Raw genomic sequence first — 12,342 nt, forward strand, 5'->3', positions numbered from 1 at the left:
TCCATATCCAGTCAACACAGAGATAATATACAACTCCTCGCAGAAATCCAACATATAGGAAAAGAAGCCATAATCTAAGACTGTTAATCACCCTAGATTGGATACCAAGTTACATTGGCATAGAACGTAATGAAAAGGCAAACTCACTAGCAAAAACTGCGACTGCTCTTACTGTTGTACAGGTTCAAATACCTCCAAGTTTTTCACAGAGCAAATCAAGAAGAAAATACGCCCAACTATAAAATGTCGCCAGAGACCCAAAGTAGAGGAAGGAAGATCCACTGCGATATGGTACGAACAAGCCACTGGGTTATACTGTTTGAAGCCTGAGAAAAAATATACAGAGACATTGCAGTAGCCATACATTCCACAACGACTACAATGATTAGAAAAGCTGTTAAGGAATGGGACTCACTAGTGAACATTCTGCACCCACATCCGCCACTAATATAATGTTAATCAAACAGAAAAAGGGGGAAACACCACCTCCATTTAATACTTTGACCCAAATATCAGTTATCGCGAATAACCGAACTCAATTACGGGCTCACAACAGCTCCTGCTACATGGTCATTTCGTTCTGAATAGCTAAATCTACAACAACAACAACGTTTTCTCACTGATAGTGCCCTTCCCTTCCATACCCTTGGCTTTCAATTGAGCAAAAATATGCTTTACATTTATCTCCAGTTCGAAGAACATTTCAGCATGACAATGATTAGAATTTGTAATTATGGATTCAAGCAGGTATAATTAATTCCAATAAGTCGTTATTGGGGATCCAATTTTAATTTTTTTCACAAATTTCATCAATGATTCTGGCAGATAATTTCATAACAAATGGATATAAAAATTGATAAAATTATTGTCCAAAATCAGGTGAGAATAAACTCTTAATGAATTGTTGTTTACATTTATTAAAAACAAATTTAACATCTCATTCATATTTAAGTTACAAGATATATAAAAAAATTGAACAAATTTAGTGCAGAGGCCTCTCTTAAATTCAGTAAACTTCATTACCATGTCAGAATAAAACTGCAGAAGTAGCAGGCGATTTGAATATTTTCAGTGTTGAATATGTCTATCAATTATATTATTCCACAAGTTTGGTAGTTTCCTTCCATGCAAGGATGTCCGCCTGGAGTTGGGGAAGACGACTATAGGAGCCCTGGTCTAGAGGACACCGCGTGAAGGGGTCCAGCCCGGACTCCAGTAGCAGGCGAATCAGCGTCGACTCGTCTGTCACCATCTTGGACGAGTGCAGCAGCACCGGCGCCTCCATCACCGCCAGCGTCACGCTGTCTCTGAACTCTTCCGGGACCTCCTCCGATGATTCCTGATACGGCACTGGGAAATGATGAAAGAAAATATTGGAATCGGCTGCCTTCTTCCCAAGGGAAGATAGATACTGTGCGTGGTCAAGTCGCAGAACCTGATAGACCGAACTAAATATTTCTGATTCACGTATGCTTTTGTAAGTACTATCAAAGAGGTCCGCAAAAAACTTGTATCTGTTTCCTTCAATATCTTCTGAGGTCAAGCCAATTGTAACAAATGACACTGTTATGGCAACTAGGGTATCTGCAACGACCTTAGCCAGGCCAGGAGCTCGATAAGCCTTCCTGAGTTTCCGTAAATCGACAAACTCCATATACAAATGAATAACATGCTCGGTCATATATAACCTCTTCTTTCCTATTAAATTTAGGGATTCCTCCGCCATTTGTTTTAAGACCTTCATTAGATTGTAGAGTAAGGATACTTCTGGTCCGACATTTATTCTTGTTAACTGGTCAACTGCTGCATCACCAATACCATCAAGGTGGCCATATTCATCAAGGGTGACTAACATATCTTTAAGTTCATGAAGTAATATTGGAGCTTCATCATCTGTACATAAATGATCGCGATCCATATATTTTCCGTTGATCACAAGGCCTGCAGCTGCTTGCATTCCCGAGGCGGCATCCTGTAAGAAAGTCTCTGGCCAAATGTGGATTAAGTGAACCATTCTCAGACGCAGGTACGGGTTAGGGCACATCTCTGGGTCTGCGAACATTGTTAGTATCCAGGGCTTCACGACAGACTCGAGTGCGCTTAAATTGATGTCATTATCAGGCTCACAAGATGGTGCTAGGTCAATAATTCCCCAAAGGACATCTTCCCATTGCCCCGTCATCTTGACCGACGTCGTACGCATGGAGAGAGTTAATGCGCACAAAATTCCAAGTTGTACGCTGCTAGTGAATAACATCGTAGAATCGTTATTATGCAAGTCATTAAGAATGGCTTTTGATTTGTCAATAAATTCTAACATTTTGTCGCCAGAAAATCCCTCACCGAGGTTCATTACGTCGACTAAGATCGATAGTGGAAGACTAGGAAAATAATCATCTGCAGCAGTGGTATCCATTGTCTCGGAACGTGTGACAGACTGACAGTAGAAATTGTTCCAACACGCAACCAACTGCAAATGAATAACTAACTCTTGTTTGGAAGTTAATATATAGGTCGCGCTAGGACGAGGTGACGTGACATGCCTGGAGATTGAGGTACATGTGCTGGCTGCTTCACGCTGCCTCACTTGTTATTAATTAAAAATAAGTTTCTAGAATACAAATTATAAAAACAAACCTATTACCTTACTTCGAAAATTTGCACATAAATTTGAACTCTTTTGGCTTTAAATTTCGGATATTATTTAGTATCAGGAACTAATCTATGTTTTCAAGGCAAGTGATCTATTTTATGTTCTTTTGCAAAAAAATCAGAATAAAGGTAACGGTAGAAGACCTATTGGCCCATACGAGGCCACTCCTATTTAAAACCACCTAATCTCATTCATATATATGTCCAACCTACGCTTGAAACAATTAAGGGACCCTACTCTTATTATGTTACGCAGTAATTGATTCCACAAATCAACAACCGTGTTACCGAACCAGTATTTACCCAGGTTTTTCCGAAATATAAACCTATCCAGTTTATACCCAATGTTTCGAGTTCTGTATCGTGATGATACTTTTAATACCCAATTAATATTCCCTTTGTTATGTCCATTAGCTCTCTTGTAACCCTCAATAGGAACATAAGAACAAAGGTAACTGCAGAAGGCCTATTGGCCCATACGAGACAGCTCCTATTTATAAGAACATAAGAACAAAGGTAACTGCAGATGGCCTATTGGCCCATACGAGGCAGCTCCTATTTATAACCACCCAATCCCACTCATATACATGTCCAACCCACGCTTGAAACAATCGAGAGACCCAACCTCCATCACGTTACGCGGCAATTGGTTCCACAAATCAACAAAAACCGGTTGTTGACTTGTGGAACTAATTACCACATAATGTGGTGGAGGAGGGGTCCCTCGATTGTTTCAAGCGTGGGTTGGATATGTATATGAGTGGGATTGGGTGATAATATATAGGAGCCTTGGATGGGCTCCTAGTGCAACGATTTTCGGCCTCGGGTAAGGTATGCGACGTTCTGTTAGGAGGACAATCACTTGTCTAGTGAAAGACGTCTACCGAGGGGAGAGATAATTAGTATGTGTGTTCCGACAATAACATGTAAAATAGCACCATTGAGTACTACTGCTCCCTCATCCGAATCAAGAACTTCCGATATACAATGAAATCACAATAATGTGACATGTTTGAGAAACTTTTTGCAGCCGGACAACGGAATCGAAGCTGAATCCTAACCCATTGACTACGATATGCTAAAAGTTGCACAACCTGGAGTCCAACAGAAAAATATGAATTTAAAATATTTAAACTTTAAGCCACACTGGTCTGAGGCCGCGTTGATCTCGCTCTTCGTCTCCTCATATAAGCAGCTAGACCTCTGAATGTACAAATATTCACGAACTACTGATGGTAAGTTATCTGGAATAATGTCTACTCTCAATTTAGTGTTTCTCTACACACACAACTTGTTTTTCAACATATACTCAATAAGTATCAACGCTGACTTTGACGACAGCATTGGTCATTCGTTGAGCTTAACAAGTACTGTATATTTCCCGGATTCATGAAGCAATTCCGCAAGCACTTACGAACCTGTACATCTTTTCTCAATCTTTGGCGGCTTTGTTTACAATTATTAAAGAGTTAATGAGCACCGAAGCACCAGGAGGCTGTTTATAACAATAACAACAAGTATATCGTCTAACGATCATTGGTGCGGTGGTCACGGTACTGTGTACGTTTAGGGGTGATCCTGGACGGCATGGGTTCGAATCCTGGCCGGGTCAGAGTTCTTAGTGATATATATATATATATATATATATATATATATATATATATATATATATATATATATATATATATATATATATATATATATATATATATATATATTTATATATATATATATATATTTGTGTCTGAATAATACAGGCAAAGCTTATAGGGTAAATCTTTTCAACTTATTAAAAACTTTATCACCACTTCCCTATATCTATGACGTGATCATCTAGAACGCGGCCCCCTTCGCCAGAGACGACCTCCTTATATATAGCCTAATATAGTTTTGTTGTTGGGATTAAAGAGGCTTATCAACTGCGGGAGGCTAGCTAGTTCAAGTTTTCTAATTAGGAAGCATACTTTAATCAATTCCTGAGGCCTATTGAGCGTATTGGCACGCTCTCAGAGCGCACGTGCACGATAATGGAGATGCAACGAACTAATTTACTGGTACAAGAACATTTTTATCCAAGAACGAATGTGTATGAAACATGCCGATTTTGACGAGTTGTGGCATTGAAACGAGACCGTTCTACATACTGAGTGTAAAGAACAGATAGATTCCCAAATTATTTGATGTATTAATCAAATTTATTAATCATTAATACAAATTATTCAATTTATGTTTTGATCTCAATTAGTTTTAAGTTTTAGTCTAAGTGTTTTTCCCTATATCTTGACCGAAACGCTAAAGCCAGGCTAGGTCATTCTAATATCAGGCTATATTCAATAACAATATTCACTTGCTACTTTCTCCCACCACCATCAGCTGTGAATAGACAAAGTGCATATCAAAAGCTTTTGTAAAGGGAAAGGGAAAAAAATACAAACAAATTAATACAGGTGGAAGCTGGAAATGCCAATTAGTCAAAGAAATATAATGACATACTCGTATCCTGTACTGGGTGGTCTAGTAGCAATGGGTATAAATTGAGTAACATTAGATTTAGAAAAGAATTACGGGCACCTGGCATCTCTTGGATGGCTAAATCCTAATCAGTCCCAGTGGATCTTCCTTCTGCTACTTTGGCTCTGTGCCACTTGATGGTTGGGAGTATTTTCCTCTTGATTTGCTCCAATCCCCAACTGTCCAACTGGTTGGGCACCTTTCCTTTTCCTAAACTGCCTAACTGTTTGGGCACCTTTCACCTTTCCTCCCGTCCAATCCCAAATCCTGACCCCCTCCCCCGTTCCAAGTGCTATATAGTGGCACTTTCCATATCCAGTCAACACAGAGATAATATACAACTCCTCGCAGAAATCCAGCATATAGGAAAAGAAGCCATAATCTAAGACTGTTAATCACCCTAGATTGGATACGAAGTTACATTGGCATAGATCGTAATGAAAAGGCAAACTCACTAGCAAAAACTGCGACTGCTCTTACTGTTGTACAGGTTCAAATACCTCCAAGTTTTTCACAGAGCAAATCAAGAAGAAAATTCGCCCAACTATAAAATGTCGCCAGAGACCCAAAGTAGAGGAAGGAAGATCCACTGCGATATGGTACGAACAAGCCACTGGGTTATACTGTTTGAAGCCTGAGAAAAAAATATACAGAGACATTGCAGTAGCCATACATTCCACAACGACTACAATGATTAGAAAAGCTGTTAAGGAATGGGACTCACTAGTGAACATTCTGCACCCACATCCGCCACTAATATAATGTTAATAAAACAGAAAAAGGGGGAAACACCACCTCCATTTAATACTTTGACCCAAATATCAGTTATCGCGAATAACCGAACTCAATTACGGGCTCACAACAGCTCCTGCTACATGGTCATTTCGTTCTGAATAGCTAAATCTACAACAACAACAACGTTTTCTCACTGATAGTGCCCTTCCCTTCCATACCCTTGGCTTTCAATTGAGCAAAAATATGCTTTACATTTATCTCCAGTTCGAAGAACATTTCAGCATGACAATGATTAGAATTTGTAATTGTGGATTCAAGCAGGTATAATTAATTCCAATAAGTCGTTATTGGGGATCCAAATTTTAATTTTTTCACAAATTTCATCAATGATTCTGGCAGATAATTTCATAACAAATGGATATAAAAATTGATAAAATTATTGTCCAAAAACAGGTGAGAATAAACTCTTAATGAATTGTTGTTTACATTTATTAAAAGAAAATTTAACATCTCATTCATATTTAAGTTACAAGATATATAAAAAAATTGAACAAATTTAGTGCAGAGGCCTCTCTTAAATTCAGTAAACTTCATTACCATGTCAGAATAAAACTGCAAAAGTAGCAGGCGATTTGAATATTTTCAGTGTTGAATATGTCTATCAATTATATTATTCCACAAGTTTGGTAGTTTCCTTCCATGCAAGGATGTCCGCCTGGAGTTGGGGAAGACGACTATAGGAGCCCTGGTCTAGAGGACACCGCGTGAAGGGGTCCAGCCCGGACTCCAGTAGCAGGCGAATCAGCGTCGACTCGTCTGTCACCATCTTGGACGAGTGCAGCAGCACCGGCGCCTCCATCACCGCCAGCGTCACGCTGTCTCTGAACTCTTCCGGGACCTCCTCCGATGATTCCTGATACGGCACTGGGAAATGATGAAAGAAAATATTGGAATCGGCTGCCTTCTTCCCAAGGGAAGATAGATACTGTGCGTGGTCAAGTCGCAGAACCTGATAGACCGAACTAAATATTTCTGATTCACGTATGCTTTTGTAAGTACTATCAAAGAGGTCCGCAAAAAACTTGTATCTGTTTCCTTCAATATCTTCTGAGGTCAAGCCAATTGTAACAAATGACACTGTTATGGCAACTAGGGTATCTGCAACGACCTTAGCCAGGCCAGGAGCTCGATAAGCCTTCCTGAGTTTCCGTAAATCGACAAACTCCATATACAAATGAATAACATGCTCGGTCATATATAACCTCTTCTTTCCTATTAAATTTAGGGATTCCTCCGCCATTTGTTTTAAGACCTTCATTAGATTGTAGAGTAAGGATACTTCTGGTCCGACATTTATTCTTGTTAACTGGTCAACTGCTGCATCACCAATACCATCAAGGTGGCCATATTCATCAAGGGTGACTAACATATCTTTAAGTTCATGAAGTAATATTGGAGCTTCATCATCTGTACATAAATGATCGCGATTCATATATTTTCCGTTGATCACAAGGCCTGCAGCTGCTTGCATTCCCGAAGCGGCATCCTGTAAGAAAGTCTCTGGCCAAATGTGGATTAAGTGAACCATTCTCAGACGCAGGTACAGGTTAGGGCACATCTCTGGGTCTGCGAACATTGTTAGTATCCAGGGCTTCACGACAGATTCGAGTGCGCTTAAAAGAAAATTTAACATCTCATTCATATTTAAGTTACAAGATATATCAAAAAATTGAACAAATTTAGTGCAGAGGCCTCTCTTAAATTCAGTAAACTTCATTACCATGTCAGAATTAAACTGCAGAAGTAGCAGGCGATTTGAATATTTTCAGTGTTGAATATGTCTATCAATTATATTATTCCACAAGTTTGGTAGTTTCCTTCCATGCAAGGATGTCCGCCTGGAGTTGGGGAAGACGACTATAGGAGCCCTGGTCTAGAGGACACCGCGTGAAGGGGTCCAGCCCGGACTCCAGTAGCAGGCGAATCAGCGTCGACTCGTCTGTCACCATCTTGGACGAGTGCAGCAGCACCGGCGCCTCCATCACCGCCAGCGTCACGCTGTCTCTGAACTCTTCCGGGACCTCCTCCGATGATTCCTGATACGGCACTGGGAAATGATGAAAGAAAATATTGGAATCGGCTGCCTTCTTCCCAAGGGAAGATAGATACTGTGCGTGGTCAAGTCGCAGAACCTGATAGACCGAACTAAATATTTCTGATTCACGTATGCTTTTGTAAGTACTATCAAAGAGGTCCGCAAAAAACTTGTATCTGTTTCCTTCAATATCTTCTGAGGTCAAGCCAATTGTAACAAATGACACTGTTATGCAACTAGGGTATCTGCAACGACCTTAGCCAGGCCAGGAGCTCGATAAGCCTTCCTGAGTTTCCGTAAATCGACAAACTCCATATACAAATGAATAACATGCTCGGTCATATATAACCTCTTCTTTCCTATTAAATTTAGGGATTCCTCCGCCATTTGTTTTAAGACCTTCATTAGATTGTAGAGTAAGGATACTTCTGGTCCGACATTTATTCTTGTTAACTGGTCAACTGCTGCATCACCAATACCATCAAGGTGGCCATATTCATCAAGGGTGACTAACATATCTTTAAGTTCATGAAGTAATATTGGAGCTTCATCATCTGTACATAAATGATCGCGATTCATATATTTTCCGTTGATCACAAGGCCTGCAGCTGCTTGCATTCCCGAGGCGGCATCCTGTAAGAAAGTCTCTGGCCAAATGTGGATTAAGTGAACCATTCTCAGACGCAGGTACGGGTTAGGGCACATCTCTGGGTCTGCGAACATTGTTAGTATCCAGGGCTTCACGACAGACTCGAGTGCGCTTAAATTGATGTCATTATCAGGCTCACAAGATGGTGCTAGGTCAATAATTCCCCAAAGGACATCTTCCCATTGCCCCGTCATCTTGACCGACGTCGTACGCATGGAGAGAGTTAATGCGCACAAAATTCCAAGTTGTACGCTGCTAGTGAATAACATCGTAGAATCGTTATTATGCAAGTCATTAAGAATGGCTTTTGATTTGTCAATAAATTCTAACATTTTGTCGCCAGAAAATCCTTCACCGAGGTTCATTACGTCGACTAAGATCGATAGTGGAAGACTAGGAAAATAATCATCTGCAGCAGTGGAATCCATTGTCTCGGAACGTGTGACAGACTAACAGTAGAAATTGTTCCAACACGCAACCAACTGCAAATGAATAACTAACTCTTGTTTGGAAGTTAATATATAGGTCGCGCTAGGACGAGGTGACGTGACATGCCTGGAGATTGAGGTACATGTGCTGGCTGCTTCACGCTGCCTCACTTGTTATTAATTAAAAATAAGTTTCTAGAATACAAATTATAAAAACAAACCTATTACCTTACTTCGAAAATTTGCACATAAATTTGAACTCTTTTGGCTTTAAATTTCGGATATTATTTAGTATCAGGAACTAATCTATGTTTTCAAGGCAAGTGATCTATTTTATGTTCTTTTGCAAAAAAATCAGAATAAAGGTAACGGTAGAAGACCTATTGGCCCATACGAGGCCACTCCTATTTAAAACCACCTAATCTCATTCATATATATGTCCAACCTACGCTTGAAACAATTAAGGGACCCTACTCTTATTATGTTACGCAGTAATTGATTCCACAAATCAACAACCGTGTTACCGAACCAGTATTTACCCAGGTTTTTCCGAAATATAAACCTATCCAGTTTATACCCAATGTTTCGAGTTCTGTATCGTGATGATACTTTTAATACCCAATTAATATTCCCTTTGTTATGTCCATTAGCTCTCTTGTAACCCTCAATAGGAACATAAGAACAAAGGTAACTGCAGAAGGCCTATTGGCCCATACGAGACAGCTCCTATTTATAAGAACATAAGAACAAAGGTAACTGCAGATGGCCTATTGGCCCATACGAGGCAGCTCCTATTTATAACCACCCAATCCCACTCATATACATGTCCAACCCACGCTTGAAACAATCGAGAGACCCAACCTCCATCACGTTACGCGGCAATTGGTTCCACAAATCAACAAAAACCGGTTGTTGACTTGTGGAACTAATTACCACATAATGTGGTGGAGGAGGGGTCCCTCGATTGTTTCAAACGTGGGTTGGATATGTATATGAGTGGGATTGGGTGATAATATATAGGAGCCTTGGATGGGCTCCTAGTGCAACGATTTTCGGCCTCGGGTAAGGTATGCGACGTTCTGTTAGGAGGACAATCACTTGTCTAGTGAAAGACGTCTACCGAGGGGAGAGATAATTAGTATGTGTGTTCCGACAATAACATGTAAAATAGCACCATTGAGTACTACTGCTCCCTCATCCGAATCAAGAACTTCCGATATACAATGAAATCACAATAATGTGACATGTTTGAGAAACTTTTTGCAGCCGGACAACGGAATCGAAGCTGAATCCTAACCCATTGACTACGATATGCTAAAAGTTGCACAACCTGGAGTCCAACAGAAAAATATGAATTTAAAATATTTAAACTTTAAGCCACACTGGTCTGAGGCCGCGTTGATCTCGCTCTTCGTCTCCTCATATAAGCAGCTAGACCTCTGAATGTACAAATATTCACGAACTACTGATGGTAAGTTATCTGGAATAATGTCTACTCTCAATTTAGTGTTTCTCTACACACACAACTTGTTTTTCAACATATACTCAATAAGTATCAACGCTGACTTTGACGACAGCATTGGTCATTCGTTGAGCTTAACAAGTACTGTATATTTCCCGGATTCATGAAGCAATTCCGCAAGCACTTACGAACCTGTACATCTTTTCTCAATCTTTGGCGGCTTTGTTTACAATTATTAAAGAGTTAATGAGCACCGAAGCACCAGGAGGCTGTTTATAACAATAACAACAAGTATATCGTCTAACGATCATTGGTGCGGTGGTCACGGTACTGTGTACGTTTAGGGGTGATCCTGGACGGCATGGGTTCGAATCCTGGCCGGGTCAGAGTTCTTAGTGATATACATATATATATATATATATATATATATATATATATATATATATATATATATATATATATATATATATATATATATATATATATATATATATATATATATATATATATATATATATATTTGTGTCTGAATAATACAGGCAAAGCTTATAGGGTAAATCTTTTCAAGTTATTAAAAACTTTATCACCACTTCCCTATATCTATGACGTGATCATCTAGAACGCGGCCCCCTTCGCCAGAGACGACCTCCTTATATGTAGCCTAATATAGTTTTGTTGTTGGGATTAAAGAGGCTTATCAACTGCGGGAGGCTAGCTAGTTCAAGTTTTCTAATTAGGAAGCATACTATAATCAATTCCTGAGGCCTATTGAGCGTATTGGCACGCTCTCAGAGCGCACGTGCACGATAATGGAGATGCAACTAACTAATTTACTGGTACAAGAACATTTTTATCCAAGAACGAATGTGTATGAAACATGCCGATTTTGACGAGTTGTGGCATTGAAACGAGACCGTTCTACATACTGAGTGTAAAGAACAGATAGATTCCCAAAATATTTGATGTATTAATCAAATTTATTAATAATTAATACAAATTATTCAATTTATGTTTTGATCTAAATTAGTTTTAAGTTTTAGTCTAAGTGTTTTTCCCTATATCTTGACCGAAACGCTAAAGCCAGGCTAGGTCATTCTAATACCAGGCTATATTCAATAACAATATTCACTTGCTACTTTCTCCCACCACCATCAGCTGTGAATAGACAAAGTGCATATCAAAAGCATTTGTAAAGTGAAAGGGAAAAAAATACAAACAAATGAATACAGGTGGAAGCTGGAAATGCCAATTAGTCAAAGAAATATAATGACATACTCGTATCCTGTACTGGGTGGTCTAGTAGCAATGGGTATAAATTGAGTAACATTAGATTTAGAAAAGAATTACGGGCACCTGGCATCTCTTGGATGGCTAAATCCTAATCAGTCCCAGTGGATCTTCCTTCTGCTACTTTGGCTCTGTGCCACTTGATGGTTGGGAGTATTTTCCTCTTGATTTGCTCCAATCCCCAACTGTCCAACTGGTTGGGCACCTTTCCTTTTCCTAAACTGCCTAACTGTTTGGGCACCTTTCACCTTTCCTCCCGTCCAATCCCAAATCCTGACCCCCTCCCCCGTTCCAAGTGCTATATACTGGCACTTTCCATATCCAGTCAACACAGAGATAATATACAACTCCTCGCAGAAATCCAACATATAGGAAAGGAAGCCATAATCTAAGACTGTTAATCACCCTAGATTGGATACCAAGTTACATTGGCATAGATCGTAATGAAAAGGCAAACTCACTAGCAAAAACTGCGACTGCTCTTACTGTTGTACAGGTTCAAATACCTCCAAGTTTTTCACAG

Source organism: Procambarus clarkii, chromosome 58, assembly GCF_040958095.1.
Source record: "Procambarus clarkii isolate CNS0578487 chromosome 58, FALCON_Pclarkii_2.0, whole genome shotgun sequence".
Classification (NCBI taxonomy): domain Eukaryota; kingdom Metazoa; phylum Arthropoda; class Malacostraca; order Decapoda; family Cambaridae; genus Procambarus; species Procambarus clarkii.